Below are 21387 nucleotides of genomic sequence, written 5' to 3' on the forward strand. Positions count from 1 at the left end.
TGGGTCTGTATTTTCTTCTGCCCATAGGACCATTGGAATACTATTTACCATCTGGAAAAATAATTTAATCAGGCAAAGGAATGGTTTCAAAAACAACTACAGAAATTGCCCTGAGTTGATCTCATTCCAGTCTGACCAGAAAAGGGTCAAGAACATAGTAGAAAAGGTTTAGGGGGAATGAAATGCTGAAGGGTTGGCGAGTGTGTTTTGATCCCAGAAAGGATATGGGAAAAGGAGTTCTGTCTGAAAGAAAACTTGGAAGTTAGAGAATCAACAGGCTTCTGAGATGAAGAAGGGAATGAAGAGTTAAAGCAGAAGGTTAGGTGGCTGACCTGCTTTGAAAAGGGAGAGGGAGCCATCTACTTCTTTCTTTATTCTTTGCTCTAGGCCTGGAACAAGGCAGAAACCCATCCTTCAGAGAATGTGAATGTAATTCTTTCATGTTTTTGTTATATTTTTAAATCCTTTATTGGACTAACAATTCAAATGCTTCTAAAAATTGACCTCCTTCACTCCAAGGTGCTGATTTGGCATTGTGTAACTCAGGGTTTGACACCACAGATGTCTGGAACAGGTTCTTGACTCATTTAGAACATGAAAGTATCAGGTCAACAAGAATTGCATCTATCACACAGAGAAAGGTCTATAACACTTATGTTTATTATTTGATTTCCTCGCTTCCTAATTTTTAAATTTCAGTTGACATTGACAGGATTTGCCACCACAAGCAAAAGGGACATTTGCTTAATATTATGTATTGATACTTATGACTACAGTGGCTATAGCAACACTTTGCCTAACATTTAACTGAAAGCTGAAGAAACTCTGTGCAGCCTCAGACCAAGAAAACATTAAAGCTTTTTTAGAGGGATAATACCAGGTACAAATGTCAAGTCAAGGAACAAAGGGACTACCCCAATTTTAGGGCAAAGAATTTGACTGGCTTTACCCCCTGAACCCACAACTTCCTTCAGTATGTCGGATGTGACACATTGCACGAGGGGTTCCTTAACAATACAGAATAGCTAAAAGCCAGAGAGGCAGGGAGGCCTCGTCTCTTATTGGTGCTTGGAAGATTTCCACAAGTAACTCCTATCAGTACTAATGAGAATGAAGTGAACTAATCTTTTAGCACAGGACAGAGCCCAGACTGGGTAACAAAGGACACACTCAGATTGAAGTGACCTGCCTAATATACTCAGAACTTGGAATTTAGATGCGGTCAGAAGATGCGGTCAGAATAAGACTAGACATATTATTTAAACAGGTTGGAATCCATTTGCAATAGCTATCAACAGCTTTATACAACCAATTTATATGGTTCACTCATTAACTAGCAGCTAAAATATTGCAGAAGTGCCCTAGTGGAGGTATTTCCAAAATAAATTTGGGAGCATTAACTGTGTTTTGTTCATTGAAAGAATTTAGTGAACTATAACGGTTCAAGGCAAGATGACATTTGTGAAAAGGTGAATAAACATTTAAAAAGAGGAAAGAGGATGTCTAGAACTAGAGTCTCCAATACAGTAGCCACAAGCCACATGTAGTGATGTAAATTGAAATTAATTAAATGACTTTTCAAATTTAGTTCCTCAATCACATTAGTACATTTCAAGTGCTCATTAGCCAGATGTGACTAACAGCTACCGTACTGGAGAACACAGATAGAGAACATGTCCATCAACACCAAAAGTTCCATTGTGCCATGCTGATCAAGCCCTTCCAACCTCTGTCCCCACCCTGAGTGACGGCATGTGTAATTTTCATATTCTGGCTGGTATGATTTCAAGGTTCAGAATGGTTCCAGAAGAAACAAGAAAGATCACTAGGACAAAATTGTTGCCACCATTAGTGTCTGAGCAGCTAATGAGCTAATGACCATAGGGTCATCCCTATGGTCCCACAACTTTGGGACCTGACTTTCTGTGCCTGAGAAACTCTGAATTGACCTCACAGCTATCCAGCCAAAGTCATCTTCTTCCTCCAGGTTGTGGTCACGTGTTCATATGGTCTATGTTTGGTACTAGCTACTGGCTGCTTCTCTAACTATGTAGCCAGTGAGTACAGTGAGATGAAGGTGTAGAAGAAACAGTCCTTTGTGTTTCCAGCCCATACATTGCCCAAATCTGTCCCATCACTGTGGTTCTCTCATTCATGCGAGCATAATAGTTCAAAGTCAGGGTTCAGGGCCTAGAAGAAAACCATGAAGTATAATGAAAGATTCTAGAATTACTGGGACAGTAATGAGTGAGTATGTACAAATGATATTACATGTTTAGCAGAGACATGGGAGAATTCACCTCATGAAATAAGCTTAGTTTATTCCAAAATCTTTTTTTTTTTTTGCAATCATTTGCATGGGATTTTTCAGCTTATCTTTATGGGAGTATAGTAAGTAAGAAAAGAAGGAAAAAGAAACAGTCTAACACTTCCTGTCTTGAACTCTCCCTCCTATAACTGATCCAGCCTTGATAGAGAACTTGAGCTACTGCCACAGAAAGGGGCTGCACCTTCTGTTTACAAAAACATCTGTAGGGAAGTGTGGGCAAAGTGTGGTTATTTCTCTGTAACTAAAAACTGTTATTTCTAAAAAGAAAATTAATTTAAAAATAATCACAGTGATGATGATGATGGTATGATGATGATAATGATGATGATGATGATGATGATTATGATGATGATGGTGATGATGATGACAATGGTGATGATGATGATAATGATGATGATGATGGTGATGATTATGATGATGATGGTGATGAGGATTATGATGATGATGGTGATGAGGATGATGACGGTGATGATGATGATAATGATGATGATGATGGTGATGATTATGATGATGATGGTGATGAGGATGATGATGGTGATGATGATGATGATGGTGATGATTATGATGATGATGGTGTTGAGGATAATGATGGTGATGATGAAGATGATGATGAGTTGCTTATTCCTCAGTTGTGAGCACTCAATAAATGTGTGTGGCTGATAACACAGAGAAATCAGAGGCACTTTACTTAGTCTGATGGGCCTGCTCTCTAGGAATAATTGTTTTCTGTCAGGTTGCTCCTAAAAAGGTTAATGTAGTTAGGTGCTGTATTTCATCTTAACTTCAGTTTCTGAGGACCAGGCAAAAATGACATAGTAAGAAACCTCGGGACTACATTGACAATACTGCGTGAAGAAAATTCTTATACTCCAGTCTCGTTCACAATTTTGCAATTAAAAACAAACAAAGACACTGAATGTTTGTGATATGAACCTGGAATAAATGGAGAAAAGCCGTGACTCTATGCAGACAGGGGTGCTGCATTCGAGTTAATCCTAAAGTTCCTAAAGTGATTTGGCAAGGAAAGTTTTGAGTTTCAATTCAGTGACTGCTGTTTAAACTGCACAAATGATCCATAACACATTTTGGCATATTAAATCATCTTCACAGTTCTAATATGCCATGAAACCAATTTACATATAACGGAGGCACAGAAGATGAAAAGCTGAGAACAGACTCCTGTTTCAAAAGGCATCAGGAACACTACTTTATTTTCTTGAAGCACCGCTAACTTCTATAAATCCGTTGCTGGAAAAGGTTATTAAGCTGCCAGGCTCTTCTTTCTTTTCAATCCTTAATTCCCCTCCCCTTCTCACACACCATATGGAAACTCCTCTCTCTCCCCCTCCCATTCTTCTTTTTTCTTTTTATTCCCATAGCTCTTTCTCGTTGAGCTCAGAATATTTGGACCACACAAACATAATTCTTCTCTTTCTGTTTAGACTCGCAATGCATGTGGAGTTGTTTTTACTTTTCCATTCTTTCTCTTTTCTTTTTTTTTGGCCTATGGTAGATGTGACATAGTAATAGAACACAGTAATAAAATAGGCAATAGACGAGGAGACAGCTTCATCAGATTCTAGACCTGACCTCTTAAAGGTAGCACCAAGATAATAATACAAGGCCAGGATGTAACCAGTAAGCGTGAGGTATCACTGTATCATAATCTGATATCTACTGTCAATATAGACAAGGGATGCCTAAACCACAGAATTCCAACCTAGCATCCAATTATTAGCTGTGTGGTGTATAGCCAAAAACTTCAGAGTAAGGACAGAGCGCAAAAGTTGGTTTTCGCCATACCTCAAAATATGCATTTTCTTTGAATTAGGTCAGTAAATACTAAAATTTACTGCTAGTCAAGATGTCATTCTGGTGCTGATTCTCTGGCTCATGCCGGACGTTTGGAACCCATAGGAGCAGGTAAAGGCCATTAGGCAGCTTGGGAACCCCAGCACTAAAGGAGGATATGTCCCATTTTCCACTGACGACTTTGAGTGTCTCTCATCAGCCCCAGCATGCCCAGCAGAGTAGAAATGGTGTGTGAGGCAGACAGCAGGACCTTAAAATAATCTGCTCCCCCTGAGGTGTCATGGTCTCTTGAAGCACGGAGACAGTACTGCCTTAGACCCCTGTTCTGGGCCTCACACTTTCAAGGGGTTCACATTGACCTTTCTCTGACCAGGTCTTATTCTATAAGACTAGACATCCTTGGGACCAAAGGGACTTGCCAACTAAGATCTCATTCCACTCCTACAAGTCTAAGCCATACTCTGGACCCTTGGGATCCTGGAAATTCTGCTAAGGTTGTCCTCAGCCTTCAGCCAGGCTTGGCGTGTCTCTTCCTGTGTCTAGTCCCTGGAGGGTAAGCTGTACCACCAGTGTGTGCACCCGTAGGACCGAGTGGAGGTTAAAAAGTGATTATTTGTGTTTGTGTGTGGGGGGGGGAGTGCTGTTTTGGGGTATAGATGAGATCTTAAATATGTGGGCTGAGATGTCCACACAGGTGTGTTAAAGGCCATGGAGAAAGGAGCCAGTGGTGGGAGGAGAATGAAAAGTGGGCTATAGGGCTTGTTTTCCTGGTAACACATTTCAGCCTGGAGCTACAAGTAGTCCAACATTTTAAAACTCAAATGACCTAAGTCATTATAAAAGTATATTTGTCAAGGGAAAAGTATAGAATATATTTTATTTAACAGTGCCTTTGCTCGATAATATTTAGAATTATGGTGTGTGGGCCTCCATAATACTCTTGCCCTGAGCCTAGTTAGTCCAGAAGTTAGTGGGGGTGATAAAATTCTAGAGGGCTGGGCTTCCCTGGTGGCGCAATGGTTGGGAGTCCGCCTGCCGATGCAGGGGACACGGGTTCGTGACCCGGTCCAGGAGGATCCCACGTGCCATGGAGCTGCTGGGCCCGTGAGCCATGGCCGCTGAGCCTGCGCGTCCGGAGCCTGTGCTCCGCAACGGGAGAGGCCACAACAGTGAGAGGTCCGCGTACCGCAAAAAAAAAGGTGCATGAGAAAAAATTTTTTTCACTAATAATCAAAGAGAGATTCAGAGGTAAGCTGAGGTCAGCTATGGAAAAGTTGCCCTTACATTTCTGCACCTCTTATTAATGAACGCAAATGAACTGGTAATGCTCTGAAATATACTATCATGTATAGCTTTGTGGAGAAACTGAGTCCTGTCAGGGGACTGTATGAGAGCAATACCATGATTAGATACCTTGGTAGCAAACAGCTCATTATATCCCAGCCATAGGTGAAGTCTAACTTCAAAGCATTCAGAAACTCTACATGATGGATGTTGGGACATTTTGAGATTCATAACATTTGGAATTACCCTGCCTTAGAGAGTAAGGTTGAAAGGAAATTTTCCCTCCTAAGAAAATTTTGCTGGTGACTATTAACTACACGGTCTTGGACAACTCTTGCTAATCTCAGACTCACTGGGAGCCAAGGGATGTTATAAGAGGAAAGATCCAAAGTCTTTAGGCAGAGAGAACAATGCCTTCTGGAAGAAGGTCTATTGCATTATTTGAGCTAGGTTTGATCAACAGGTGGTACTAGGGCATTAGAAAATTGGATCTATCTATCCAATAGATCTGACTTTTTGACTTGATGATGTAGACCACAAAGGAAGGGAAAGTAACCTACAATTATGGTTACTAGATTTTTTTTCCTCTTGAGATAGCTGAGGATGTCAAAAAAAGGTATATGACTTGCTCCTATAATATTTCATGAAAGGCCCTGAAAATTCAAATAACATTAGGATCTGTATACAGTTATAAGCCCTAGGGACTGGGAATAAAAAATAGCAATAAAAGAAACACAGGTCCCTGATCTTATAGAGCTTACCTTCTAGTGGAAATGGCATATAATAAATGCTTAATAAATATTTGTTTAAAGCATTGTTTTATATATGTATATATAAACATATATTAAACATATATATTCAGAAAAATGGATAAGCTTAGGATTATGGTATCAGGAATCTGACAAAACTTTCCTAACTGCTCATATACTGTGTAGAAAGTATTTATTTAAAAAAATTTTTTTAATTAAATTTAAATTTTTTTTAATACTTTTTTTCTCTTTGTGCGTTTCTTGCATGGATATATTTTGGTCAGGGAAGGGACGATGAAAGTCCTCTCTTGTGGGAAGGGTTAAGTTAGCCAGTATATAAAAACCTGGGAGCTTCCCTGGTGGCACAGTTGTTGAGAGCCCACCTGCCGATGCAGGGGACACGGGTTCGTGCCCCGGTCCGGGAGTATCCCACGTGCCGCGGAGCGGCTGGGCCCATGAGCCATGGCCGCTGAGCCTGTGCGTCCGGAGCCTGTGCTCCACAATGGGAGAGGCCACAACAGTGAGAGGCCCGCGTACCGCAAAAAAAAACAAACAAACAAACAAACAAACAAAAACACCTGGGAGATCAATTCAGAGCAACCCCATCATATGAAAATCTTTTCCTGAAAATGATAGGGACACTACAAGCATTTCATAGGGAAAGTATGGCAATGTGAAAGGCACAAAATCAGGCCTGGGGGAATGTTGAGAAGGCATGAACTAGGTTTTGTGGAACATGGCATTGGTAAGATCCTGTTGAATGATTGTCAAGCAGCGTGAGGTCCTAATGGGGAGAGAGACCACAAACCCAAGGTGGCACCATTTAACGCGGTGCTGTGCTTTTCTCTAGCAGCACTCAGCAAACTGGTTCTTAGGGCATTGGAGATGGATTATTGACTTGAGCTAGGGTTGGGTTTCCACTGGGGAGATGCACTGCTCCAGAAGTTCTAGGAAGTAACAGGTCTGGCTTGATAGAAGTTGCTGACTGACTGGCAGAAAATGGAATGGTCAAGGTGGTATAAGCCTGTATCAAATCGAAATTGGCACAGTGAGAGTTAGGGATGAAGGGAGCTGGAAGCGGAAGGCGTTTGGGTCCATGAGCAGGATATCAGCATTTCAGATTTCAGAAGAGGAGTATTTCAGGATGATTTCAAGGACTATAGCATAGCCATGTGTGAGGGGTAGTTCCAGCAGAGTGAAAATGGAAGAGTGGGAATTAAAAATGAAGGAAAATGTGAGGAACACATATCAGAAAGATCACCTAAATGGATACTTAACTTACTCAGGGTAATAGCAGAAGTTAAGAAGTTGATAAGTTAAAAGGAAATATGTGGTACAGGTGCCCAAACTGGAGGTGAGTAAAAGACACTAACAGGGTGAATAGCTAGTGTATATCAGCCCCAAAGGGCAGCTTTTGACATGTAGAGGAATAATGGTTTAGTGTAAAAGAGTCAATGAGGGGAGGAGGAGATACCAGCACGCCTTCTCTTCACTGAAAAGGTCTGCCTGAGAAATGCTGGCCTTGGGGACTGTTAGATTTCAGTTAAGGAAAGAAGGGGACAGGAGCATTTTGTGAAGAGGCTTACAATGGAGGGGTTTTGTATCATAGAATGGAGAATGCGGAGGCCACGACCGAAGAAGGCAGGGAGAAATGGACAGTCAGAAGTCAAGTGTGGGACTGAGAGTAGGGGAGAGGGGAGATGGTCAAGGGACTTGAAAATCAGGCAGGGACTGAAAATACACAGGGGTGTGAGGTCTGGGTAGACTAGCTGCCCTCCAGACTCCAAGTGGAGCAGAGGTACTAAGTGGTTTCCTAGCAGTGTTGGCTCAGGCCCTGGGGGGTGTTGTCAGAGGCTTCAGGATATTAGCAAATTGTGATCTTTTTCAGCTCTCTAAACAAAACCTTGGTGGGAAGCTCCTGTGTGCCTATGAAAAGATCCTAGTTCAGGCGTATGCAGATAAGAAAGAGTGAGCGTCCCTGGGGGACGGAATGGTGCTGAACCCTCTCAAAAGTCAGCTGTGGCCTGACCCGCAGCCCTTTTGAAGAAATCTTAGCTAGGAATGAAGGGATACATCTGGTTTCCCAGCCCATCTTTTGAAGTTAGCATCATGACTGCTCAAGTTTGGGACCAAGGCGCTTCCAAGAAGCTCTTGAACCACTTTGGTTAGCTCTTCTTATTTTTGACGTTTGTGTTAAATGTAGGCTCCTTCATTGAACTACATATGGACTGAATGACTTTAATTAAAGTCAAAAGATCTAGAAAAAAACAACAGGCAAGACTGTAAGTAATACTAACCCAGACTCTTTTGACTTCGGCAAACTTGGAACTTTAGGATGCAGGATTTTGGTTGGGAGGTGAGAGAGAAAATGAGAGAAAGAGAGGGAGGGGGGTGGCGGAAGGGAGACAGAGAGGGAAAGGGGGAGAGGGCTAATACCTGGAGAGGTTTGTTTTCAATCCTATCACCACCCTGGAAGCCGTGCCTGTGCTGGATGAAAAAAACAAGTCCTTTGTTCTACAGGATAACTATCTGAGATAAATATACATGGATTTGAAATAATACATTAATTTAAATTCTCTAGGTGGAACCACTTTGATGGAAATTTCCCTAAAAAAGTAACAAATGATTTGCCTCTGCATCTAATCAGCCAATCAGACACCCCCATGCTGATTACTTAATGAACTAGAATTTTAATGCAAGAATTTATGATTATCAACAATTCTTCTGACCCCCCTCTCCCTCCAAAGAAGCCCAAACACATTGTGCTTATAATTCTTACCAAATTAGTTAATCTTTTCTTCGACCACAGAACAGAATTCATTAATCAAAACTGAATTCCTGGCCAAATATCTCAGAGCAGCTAGCAAGGCATGCAGTCAAGCAGTTAAGAACAAGTTCATGACTAACCAAGTGGTTCTCTTTTCACGATCAAGAAGAAAATACTGCAGCTAGCTGTATGAAAAGAAAAGAAAAGGCCAGTGCCTGTTGCAGAATTCTCATGGCAAAACTAAAGAGAGAAAGGAAGAAATCCCCTGAAATGGGCTTATACTATCTCCATGTGCTACTTCACCAAAATTTCAAGGGACAATCTTCAGAGCAGGAACACTGGTCCAATTCTGGGTGGGAAACTGAGACAAGATGGGTGGTTCTGGGCAAGATTTAGTGAGCTGTTGTTTTTGCTCTTTTCAAAATAAATAAGAGTTCAGTCTGCCTTAATAGACTGTGGTGTTCTTGGCTACTCTCAGAGCCCTTTGCTCTGATGTCCATCTCCTGAATGGAATTCAACTGTGGAGTAAAAGTGAGAAGTGTGGATCTGAGTGGAAGTCAAAATAATGTGTGGGGTCTGAATTGTACATGCAGGAGATTATTCATGGAAGGGGCCCATTTGCTAAAGAGATATAATTTTTTTTCTAGTGAAAGCATGTCTTAACCTATACAAGTGATGATTTACAAAACCACATAGAAAGTTTCGTGGAGTGAATGAATGCTGTCTATGCCTCACTTTAAAAGTAATACGCATGATTCTTTTATAATGCAACTATGTTATTTAGAATGATTTTACCTTAAAATAATAGCAACTGTTTCGTGAGTTTGGTGTGAAAGTCTTTGAGCTGGTAGATACAGAGGATGTAAAATTCTGCCTACTTCCCAGAAGCACACGATAAACATTAGCTGTTATCATTATCACTCTATATGGTAAATAATCTCCTTCTTACAAAAGAGGAGCTTGAATTTCAGACGATTTTACTGACTTGCATAAGATACAAATTACATCACTGAATTGAGAGTGCTGCCAGGTCATACTGAAATTACCTGAACTATTGGCCTACTCATAAATCTATTTTCAAAATCGTAAATACAAAAGGGTAATTGAAATAGACTCACAGGCTGGTGGTCAGAAGAGACAATGAGCAAAATGTTGTCAAATCACATTTTACAGTAAATGCTGCTGCAGCAGAAACAAAGTTTGAGACTTAAGCGGTTCATCCTCGTAATTCAGATCTTCTGCTGTTGTCTGGAGACTTGGTAAGAAGGATCCTTCCAGGGTCTGTTTGCATGAGCAACTAAAGACCAGCAAGTGGAGGAATTCATTGTGAGAAGACAGAGGTTCAAGGTGCACAGAACTGATTCCATAATTGGTTGTCCTCAAAAGAGAAAGAAAACTTTTGAGTAGCCTGGTGAATGGTGATCAGGTTGCCCTACAGATTGGATCTCCCTGACCCAGCAATCCTGTGTTCAGGGAAAAAAAGAAAACAGCAATAAAATCCCAAGGCCAGAAACATTTCTATGAGCTAGTAAGAATAAAGGTTGGTCATGGATACTCAGTAATAGAATATGGTGTTTATAGTGTATAACGAAGTGGAGTAGAGGATGTTTTTCCCTCTAGAAGAGGTAGCTTAGACCAAGCTGGAATTCAGAAGGAAGGAAGTAAGGGAAGCATGAACATAGCAGAGGGGAATCAGGAGGGATTCTCAGAGCCCTGAGCTGGAAACCACAACTGTTTTCACCATCAGGATAGCAAAGTGGGAGCCTGCCTCCCGTCAAGTCAACGTTCCAAGATGGAGGGCGGAAGTGTAGATGCCTCATAGCAGGCAGGAGAGCTGCATTTAGCAGCACACATAAAATGGGAACTTCCTTAACAAATTAGAGTCACTTGAAAGGGATTGGAGTTTCTACAATTCAGTAGGTGCGAGACGAACCAAATTCTATTTAAACATCATTGTTTTAAGTTTTTTCCCGTAAGTTGTGGATACATAATTTCTTATATTAACTTACTGTGTAGAAATGTTATGAGGCACTGTGGATTGGAAAGGGAATAAAATAATTACAGTTCTTGTTCTCAAGGGCTTAAAGCTTTGTGGAGAGATGTAAATTTCATGAGGGCAGGTACTTTATCTGTTTTGTTTGTTTTTGTACTCTAGGACTAAAAAGGGATACCTGGGATGGAGGAGGCAATTATCAAATACTCACTGAAATAATTTTTAAATGACCTTAGTTTGTTTAAAACGAATTTTAAAGAGAGATATCTATTGTACTCCTATCTATGTACCAAAGAGAATTGAAAACATATGTCCACACAAAAACTTGTATGTTCATAGCAGCATTATTTATTCATAATAGCCAAAAAGTAGAAACAACCCAAATATCCATCAATTGTTGAATGGATAAATATCATGTAGGATATTTATACAATGGAATATAATTCAGCCATGAAAAAGAATGAAGTCCTGATTCATGTTACACCATGGACGAAAAGAAAACATGCTAAATGAAAGAAACTAGTCACAAAAGATCATGTATTGTATGATTCAATCTATATGAGTTGTCTGGAATATGCAAATCCATAGAAACAATATAGATTAGTGATTGTCAGAGGCTGGGGGGATGGGGTCAGGAATAACTGCTAATGGGTATGGGGTTTCTTTTTGTGGTAATGGAAATATTCCAGAATTTATTGTGGTAATGGCTGCACAACTCTGTGAAGATACTGAAAATCATTTAATTGTATATTTTGAATGAATGAATAGGATGGTATGTAAATTATGAACTATATATAAATAAAGCAAGAGAGGGAGAGGGTAAGGGGGAGGGAGGCAGAGAGAGAGAAACACATGCAGGTTACTGTGGGAATGCACGGAATGGGCCGCCAAAAACCAATGCAAAAGTAAATTATTCCTAATTTTTACCACCATGCATTCTCCCACCTAGAGAATGTTTGAAAAGATGTTCTTATAGAGATTTGATGCAGATGTGAAGTGAAAGAAAAATCTCATTCAAAAACACAATGCTTCCTCAAATCTTCCTTCCTCATATCTGGGGTCACGTGGCTCTCTCTGCAGACGCAGTTCTGTCCCAGGATATAAAATCAATCTTGATTTTGATCAGGGGACATTTATTGATCTCTAGTTCAACGTTCCTAGGACTTAGTATTTCTACTTTTCTGCTAGTCCTGTTCTGATCTAGCATTTACCTGTAAGTCTTATTCTTTAGTCTAATTCCCAAGCTGCCCTTGCTATTCTGGGCCCATGCCTTCTACTCTTATGCTTAAGCACTTAGCCTAAGATGGAGTCTGTTTGAACTGAGGCCTTGCCTGCCTTTTTCTGGGATTTTTCAGAACCTGGTCCTTGATTGTGATTGGGTCCTGGACAGACTTCCTGGATGCCCACCCACATTCGGTACTTCTTCTTGCCAGTCCCTGTAGTATTATTGAACTTTGGTGATCCAATATGATTGGCCAGATGCCCTCCACCTATATGCGGGTATCAAGACACAGCACTCCAGGAGTCTGGCTGGACTTGTCCTACCACTGTTGAATCTGTCTTCTTCCTTTCAACTTCCCCAGTCCCACAGCACATGTTCCAAGTCACCTCAATGATATCAATCGTGCGGAAATAACTTTTTTTATACCTAGATGTGTCATCAGAATAATTTTGGTTTTGACAGAAGTTTATGGTTTTTCATTCAATTTATCCTTTGGAGAGATTCAACAGACATACATTTATTAATGCAATGTTGAGGGCTTACTATATGAAAGGTAGTGCTGTGGGTGCTGGATATACAAAACTAAAAAGTAAAGCTCCTACTTGATGATGATAAGGGTGATGATGATGACAACCACTAATATTACATATTTGGATATTCACTAAGTGCAGTTACTAGACCAAGCTATAGAGCTTGATAATCTCATTTATTTTTCATAACAACCCTAATTTGTAGATCCTAATATTGTATGCATTTTAAAGACGATAAAACTGACACCCAGGGAGTAACATGCCCATTATTCAAATCTTAGATTATCTAATTCTTACTACTAAGCTCTTAATCAGCATGTCATACTGTCTAGAGAACCATGAGAATCCAAAATACTTTGCTATCTTAAAGCAATCTTAGATTAAGATAACATTTGGTCTTAAAATCTCTGTTGAAAGAACTATGAACAAATAGGTTTCCTACTCCCATTTCTAAAATAATCCATCTAGGACTAGAGTTTCACAAGATAGGGACAGAGACCAGAGATCAAGTTCAAGGATGTTATTAAGGGAGGGAGAAACAGGTGAGTCCTAGATGTCCAAGGAGGCCCACAGGTGCACAACCCAGGAAGTTTAGGCTCAAAAATATGAGTGAAGACTCCAGAGACTAAATTATGGACCAGTCTGAACTGTAGTATTTCTGCATCTAGACAGGGGCTGTGAGAGACAGACATGGGGAACCAAAGTCAAAAATGAGCATGATGGTGAGTCAGGAGCTCTGTAATGTGAAGAACTTTTAGAATTCCTTCCCAGACCCAATCTGATCACAGTAAAGCAAGTCACAGGTGAAGACAAGCAGGTCACCTGATGGGAGTGGGGAAGTGAAGGTAGGAAGCATTTCTAGCAAACTGTGTATCTGCTACAAGTTAATAATACAGCTCTACATGGAGACTAACCTATATCTGAAACCAGCAAATTGGATTCCACTAAGTGATTCTTTTAGACATAACCAAAAAAGGAGAAAAAATAAACATCAAAAGAACTAGAAAAATCTTTAAAACGAGCTAAAGCAACATTGGGAATATCATAGAACTTTCTAGAGCAGAAATAGTGAGCAGTCTTGAAATTCACACAGAGCAGTGTTTTACTACTTTTGATATGTTGTATTTTCCAAAGGTGGCCAAAGGTATGGAAAATATCTTCTTTTCCGTAAATTCTTCTAGAGTCTTGCTACTCCCTTATCAAGAGGTGGGGTCTAAGTCCCCTCCCTTGAATCAGTGAGCTTTTTCCTTCTCTGTAACCAATAGATTGTGGCAGAAGTAATGTGTGATTCGTGAGGGTAGGTCACAAAAGGCCATGTGGCTTTTATCTTGCTGGTGGAATATTCACTTTTTAGAGCCTTGAGATGTTATATAAGAATACAATGATCCTGAGACTGCCTTGCTGGAGAGCTCCATGTAGACATTCTGGTCAACAGTCCAGCTGAGCTCCAGACAACAGTTTGCTTCCGCTGCCAGCCCTGTGAGTGCACCACCTTAGGCAGGAAATCCCGTGGAGCCTTCAGATGACTACAGCCATCATCAACATCTGAGTGGAATTTCATGAGAAACCCCAAGCAAAAACTGCCCAGCTAACAGCTTACAAATTCCTGACTCACAAAATTGTGAGCAAAACAATCATTTGAAGCTGCTAAATTTGGGGATAACTGATTATGCAGCAATAGTAACCTGAATGCCACAGAGGAGAGAACAATCACTGAGTTTCCAAGACACATGGTTCCTCTCCTCCTTTTGTGGCCATAAGGATGATGGCTGAAACCTGGAAGGAGAGACACCAGTGGGGGGAGGAAGGGCCTGAGTCCCACAGGAGGTTACTTTAGGGTCACCAGTCATATAATCTCTCTGTAAAAGTTCATGCGCTATTTATGCTATGATTAAATTTTGCGAGATCTCCAAAATGCTTGATTAATTTTTTTCAAGTCTAATTTTTTTTTATTTAAACAAGTTTTCATTCCCTGACTTCAGGTCCAGAAAGTGGATAAACCTCCAAGGTAAGGGCATGGAATTTACCATTGTGATACCATCAGTGGCTCACATGGGACAAACGTATCTGTGGATTTACTTTCCACTCCGTAGCCACACGTTAGCGAAGACTCCAGGAATGGATGGTAAAAAGAAACACTCTATTACTTCTGCTTTGATTATAAGTCAACTTATTATAAAATGACATATTTAGAGTACATATTTAAAACATTTGTTTTTAAACTATAAGTGGTTATTCAGCAAGCTATAAATCAGGATTCTTAATTCTATTATCTTCCCTTTCACCTATTCCCATGATTAGAATTCTTGCAAATGAGGCACCTTCTCCTTGTCTCAACTTCTCTTCCAACTAGAGACTCCCATAAAACACACTATCTGCAGAATTCTCAGGCGGGAGGAGATGGAGTTCATCCATAACCTCCTAACCTATTCAGAACACCCTCAGCCAGCAACCTCATTCTCCTTTTGGCATTCAGAGGGCTCTGGTGTGTCATTTGCCCTCAAAAATGCTATCAACATAATGAAAGTTGAGATGAAAATTAATCACTTGGTGAGCTTCCTCCTGCATCTGTTTTAAAACATTCTGGGGGTGGGAGGAACCTGTAGAACGTTGGAAATCTGTACTGGGATTCAAGTTGGCTGTACTGTAGTGAGAAATCTGAGAGGATCGATGAGAACCGATTATTAGGGAGAAAGGAGATGGTATTTTTTCTCAGCATTTCAGATTCAAAAACCTCAAATTAGAATAGGTATTGTCCCTAATTTCCCATAGTTGACCTAACTTCCCATACACTGTCTTCCTGCTTACTGCCTTATATTTATATTTTCTAGTTGGGCCCTTTCGCCTACAAGATTGTAAGCTTCTTACATGTCTTTGTATCTTAGAGCCTAGAACTGGATCGGGATGTAATAAGAACTTAATAGATTTTTGATGAATTAACACCATTTTAACTTTAAAAGAAAAGAAAAAGAGGTCATGAATCAAATGATGCTTGGGAAATACACACTTGGGGGTTTCTATGGAGGCCTGGTTATCTTCACACCAAGGTCCAGGTTTGGCATCTCAGGCCCTTCAGAATGCAATCAATTTGGATATGTTCTCAAATCTCCTTACAAATAAGAGATGGAATAATAATAATGGTAACTAGTATTTGTATGGTACTTTTGTGTTTATCATATTGATTTTTTTTTTTTTTACTTTGCATTCTTTTTACCCTACGAAGTCTTCAAAATCCAGTGCGTACTTTATTTACAGAATATCTCAATTTGGAAGCTAAATTATCATTGGAAATATTTGATCTATACTTAGTTTTCGTAAACTATGCAATGATAAGTGCAGATTCACATACCCAAATTGTTCTAAACACAAAAGTTTTCAGCCCGCGCGTCGCCGCCGTCACCGCCCCGCGGGATTCCCTCAGCCCAGCCCGGTCCAGCCCAGTTCCCGGGAGGATGAAGTTCGTGAATAAAGAGGAGCATCTTTTTGAAAAGCGCCGCTCTGAGGGCGAGAAGATCCGAAAGAAATACCCGGACCGGGTCCCGGTGAGAGTAGAAAAGGCTCCCAAAGCTCGGATGGGAGACCTGGACAAAAAGAAATATCTGGTGCCTTCTGATCTTACAGTTGGTCAGTTCTACTTCTTGATCCAGAAGCGAATTCATCTCCGAAATGAGTCTTCCCGGCCCCCACCCCGGGTTCTCTCAGCCCAGCCCGGTCCAGCCCAGTTCCTGGGAGGATGAACTTTGTGTATAAAGAGGAGTATCCGTTAGAGAAGCGTGGCCCTGAGGGCGAGAAGATCTGAAAGAAATACCCGGACCGGGTCCCGGTGAGAGTAGAAAAGGCTCCCAAAGCTCGGATGGGAGACCTGGACAAAAAGAAATATCTGGTGCCTTCTGATCTTACAGTTGGTCAGTTCTACTTCTTGATCCAGAAGCGAATTCATCTCCGAAATGAGGATGCCTTGTTTTTCTTTGTCAACAATGTCATTCCACCCACCAGTGCCAGGATGGGTCGGCTATTTGGCAAAACCAATTATTGTCATTTTAAAAATTAAGAAACAAAGGGACTTCCCTGGCCGTCCAGTGGTTAAGACTCCGTGCTTCCACTGCAGGGGCCTCGGGTTTGATCCCTGGTCAGGGAACTAAGAGCTCACGTGCTGCAAGGCGTGGACAAAAAATTAAAAAAATAATAAAAATTAAAAACATTAAAAAACTGAAATTCAAGGAGGTAAAACTATTTGCCTAGTTACACAAGAATAAAGTGACAGGGACAAAACAAACTTCTAGAATCCAAGACGCTTGTCCTAATCCAGTACTCTTTCCACTACAGCCCACTGTAAAATTCTGGAAAGAGTGGAAATCATTGTTTACACTAAAAAAAAAAAAAAAAAAAAAAAATTTAGTTCTGATCCTCATCAAAATCTGATGTTGTGGGTTTCTGCAATGCACCTTAGCTGAGAGGTATTCATTTTTCATTTCAGGGCCACAGCTTCAGCAGCTGAAAGCAGTCTGTGGATTCATTTGAAATGAAGGATGGGAAGTCCTCTGAAAAGGTTTGAAGTCTTAATTCAATTGATATTGGCACAGTAAACTCTAGGACACATCCAAATCCATTACTGAGACTCCTCATGCCAGCAGATTTGCAAAACTAGGTGTGGAATTGCATCAAGTTCTTTCTGCTATGTGTTTTAAGGTAAAGTGATACAGATCTCCTTTCTTCACACGAGAAGTGAAGCGTGTTTACTCAGTGACAGCCTCCCTGTATGAGTGACACCGTAACAAAAGGCAAAAATAAAATATCTAAGTCTTGCTTACCCTTTTAGTGTACATAGCCAGGCTTCCTGATTCTGCATGCTGGAATGGGATACACACATATATAGCAGTGGGCAATGGGGATTGGAAGATTCCATCGTTCCTTATTCCCATGGTCATTCCACATTCTCATGGTCTTTGACCAGGAGTTACAGACATCACGGGCAAAAAGTGGAATTCATGTTGCTGTGTTTTAAAGCCAAAATTTTGGAATTGTGAGACATTTTAAACTAAATACTTTGGTTATCTGTTTGGTTACACGTATGCAAATGCAACCTAATTCCACCTCCCTCATTGCTTTTCCTCATAGCTTCCTACAAGACCTAAGATCCCAAGGGAAAGTTCAATACACTGTTTAAAATTTTGTTTTTAGACTTTCCAGAAAAAAAAAGAAATATAGAATAATTTTTTTTCAGGATGATTATAGCTTCAAGTAACAGAAAACCTTGATTCAACATGCTTAAACGATAAGACTATTAATTACTTCTTGTAGCAAAAAAGTCCAGTGGCTGGGCAGCCCTGAGGCATAGTATAGTCAGGGCCCAGCTTTGAATTTTTCTGTGCCTTAGATTCTCTTATGGCTGGCTCCTGTCAGGGTTCAAAATGGTCATACCAGGTATGGATGACGTATCCAGATGGAACAATGACCAAGGGCAGACAAATGGGGCCACCTTTTCTATGTACGGCTTTCAGGAGGAAAACAATTTTCCTTGCAGAAGTCTGGCTCATTACCCAGACATATGTCACATGGACATGCTTAAACCATTGACAAAAGCATTGACACCATGTTAATCGTAGACCAGTTAGGACCTACCCCAGAGCCTGGAGTTGGAGTGAGTTTCCTTTAAGTATATGACTGCAGAGAAAGGTAGGTATCTGGAGAAAGGAAGAAGTTAGTGTGGTTGGAATTGGGGAGATGAGTTAACGTTGGATAGGCAACCAACTGTGTTTGCGACAAGTTTTCTACAGCATATTTTATTTTTTTTCATCCTGACAAATTCCAGCTTTGTCATTTCCTTTGTCACTCTTACTATTGAATGTTTAGTATGAAGTGTACTAGAACTTGAAGATATTAAAATTTTAAAAGGTAATATCTCTGCTCTAGAGGAAAACATAGTCCTTTCCATACAATTAAGAAAAGGTGATTTTTTTTTTTTAAAAAAGAGGAAACTGCGAATATCTATCTTCCAAAATGAACAAAAAGGCCTTAGGGAACTGTCGCTCCACTATTTAGCATAGGTTAATCACAACAGTTCTACACAAAATAATAAAGGAACAAGAGATTAAAGTTTTACCCATTTCCATAAGCACTTCATTTAGTATAAATGCAGATGGATAGAGCGGAGAGCAGTTAAGAATAAGATTCCACTGGCCCCATACGAGGCCTTATGGTATTACAGGACTAGAGAGACCTAAGGTTTTTAATTGAAAACGAGATAAGTAATTATCTTCAATTCTTGTTCTAAGAAGGTAGTAATTAGAGTAGATCCCCACTCCTGGGTCAATACTCCCAGCTCACAACCTAATAGAATTCCCCAGCTTGATGTTAACAGAATAAATAGAAGAATATATCTTCAAATCTGTGGGGAAGACAAGAAGATGATGGGGGATCTTACTCCTATAATTGTTGCCTTCAGAGGATGGGAACTACAGGTAATTTTCAAAAGAGATTACCACTACTGGAACCTATAACCCCCTGGAGTATCTTTAAGAAAGAAGAAAAGGCCTCAGTAGCGGCTCAATCCTAAAATCCTTTCAATTCCCGTATATTGAAGTGTGAAGATGCAAAATGATGGAAAATAACTCCCAACTCAGGTAATGGTATAATCTGGAAGAAATGCATGATTTAAAACAAATTCCTAATGATGCCAAAATATGGAAACAACTACTTAGAATACAGAGCAGTATAAAAGAGCAAGATCAAGAAATGGAACAGAGAATATACTTCTCAAAGTCAGAAAGATAAGGATGTACTATCTGGAAGATTAGTCAGGAGTTTGTATTTTTATTGTTGGCGATGAACAGTGTTTAAAGGAAAGAACTCCATCTTTCTACTGGTCAGTATAGCGTTTGCATTCGTGGATCAAGGTGGTTACACTAATTGTATACACCAGCATCAAGTGTTGAAAATAACTTGATCCTTCATCAGACCCATACAATGTGACATATTGAAGAAAGAGTGACAAATCTCTCATGTTGAGAGGAGAAAGATCACGAGCAGGGAGACAGAGTGGATTTTAACAGCCAGAGTGAATATGTATGTAACTCTAACAGTTAAACTTTGAATCTCACTGGACACCGGGGCAAGAAAGACTTTATATGTCATCTAGTTTAACTCTCAGATCCTTAAGCAGAGAAGACAGTGAGAGATTTCATGATGGCATGTCATCTAGTTTATAGGTGACTCTGGTTGCCTATTTGTAAGACTTCCTGTGAAGGTCAGTGTGAGGTACTGAGTGACAAAAGGAGGAAGAAATAAAATAAGAAATTACTTCCGGGAAACACCATTGGAGAGCAGTTAAATTTTCTATGGTTTGGACTAGGAATGCTTAACACAGAGTTAGCAAGGAAGGCTGAGCATTTATAACCTCACGCACAGAAATTTTAAAGCTTCCACTGGATCAAAGAATGCATAGATAGTTATGTCTTTTAAAAAATTGCTTTAGCATCAGAAGCAGGAAGCTTGTTGAGTGCTGGTAAAAGCACCAATTCTATTTCCATTTTTATTCCTCTTCCAATTTTATATAAAAGGTACTTTTTAAAAAAAATATTTTTTTATACAGCAGGTTCTTATTAGTTACCTATTTTATACATATTAGTGTATATATATGTCAATCCCAATCTCCCAATTCATCCCCCCACCTACCCCCACCCCCAGCTTTCCCCCTTGGTGTCCATACGTTTGTTCTCTACATCTGTGTCTCTATTTCTGCCTTGCAAACCAATTCATCTGTACCATTTTTCTAGGTTCCACATATATGCGTTAATATATGATATTTGTTTTTCTCTTTCTGACTTACTTCACTCCGTATGACAGTCTCTAGGTCCATCCACGTCTCTGCAAATGACCCAATTTTGCTCCTTTTTATGGCTGAGTAATATTCCATTGTATATATGTACTACATCTTCTTTATCCATTCATCTGTCGTTGGATATTTAGGTTGCTTCCATGACCTGGCTATTGTAAATAGTGCTGCAATGAACATTGGGGTGCATGTGTCTTTTTGAATTAGGGTTTTCTCTGGGTATATGCTGAGAAGTGGGATGGCTGGGTCGTATGGTAATTCTATTTTTAGTCTTTTAAGGAACCTCCGTACTATTCTCCATAGTGGCTGTATCAATTTACATTCCCACCAACTGTGCAAGAGGATTCCCTTTTCTCCACACCCTCTCCAGAATTTATTGTTTGTAGATTTTCTGATAATGCCCATTCTAACCAGTGTGAGGTGTTACCTCATTGTAGTTTTGCTTTGCATTTCTCTAATAATTAGTGATGTTGAGCACCTTTTCATGGGCCTCTTGGCCATCTGTATGTCTTCTTTGGTGAATGTCTATTTAGGTCTTCTGCCCATTTTTTGATTGGGTAATAGTGCTGCAATGAACATTGGGGTGCATGTGTCTTTTTGAATTAGGGTTTTCTCTGGGTATATGCTGAGAAGTGGGATGGCTGGGTCGTATGGTAATTCTATTTTTAGTCTTTTATTACTCTAGGAGGTGGGTCAGAAAAGATCTTGCTGTGATTTATGTCAAAGTGGGTTCTTCCTATGTTTTCCTCCAAGAGTTTTATAGTGTCTGATCTTATATTTAGGTCTTTAATCCATTTTGAGTTTATTTTTGTGTCTGGTGTTAGGGAGTGTTCTAATTTCATTCTTTTACATGTAGCTGTCCAGTTT

This window comes from Physeter macrocephalus, chromosome 1 (assembly GCF_002837175.3).
Source record: "Physeter macrocephalus isolate SW-GA chromosome 1, ASM283717v5, whole genome shotgun sequence".
Taxonomy (NCBI): Eukaryota; Metazoa; Chordata; class Mammalia; order Artiodactyla; family Physeteridae; genus Physeter; species Physeter macrocephalus.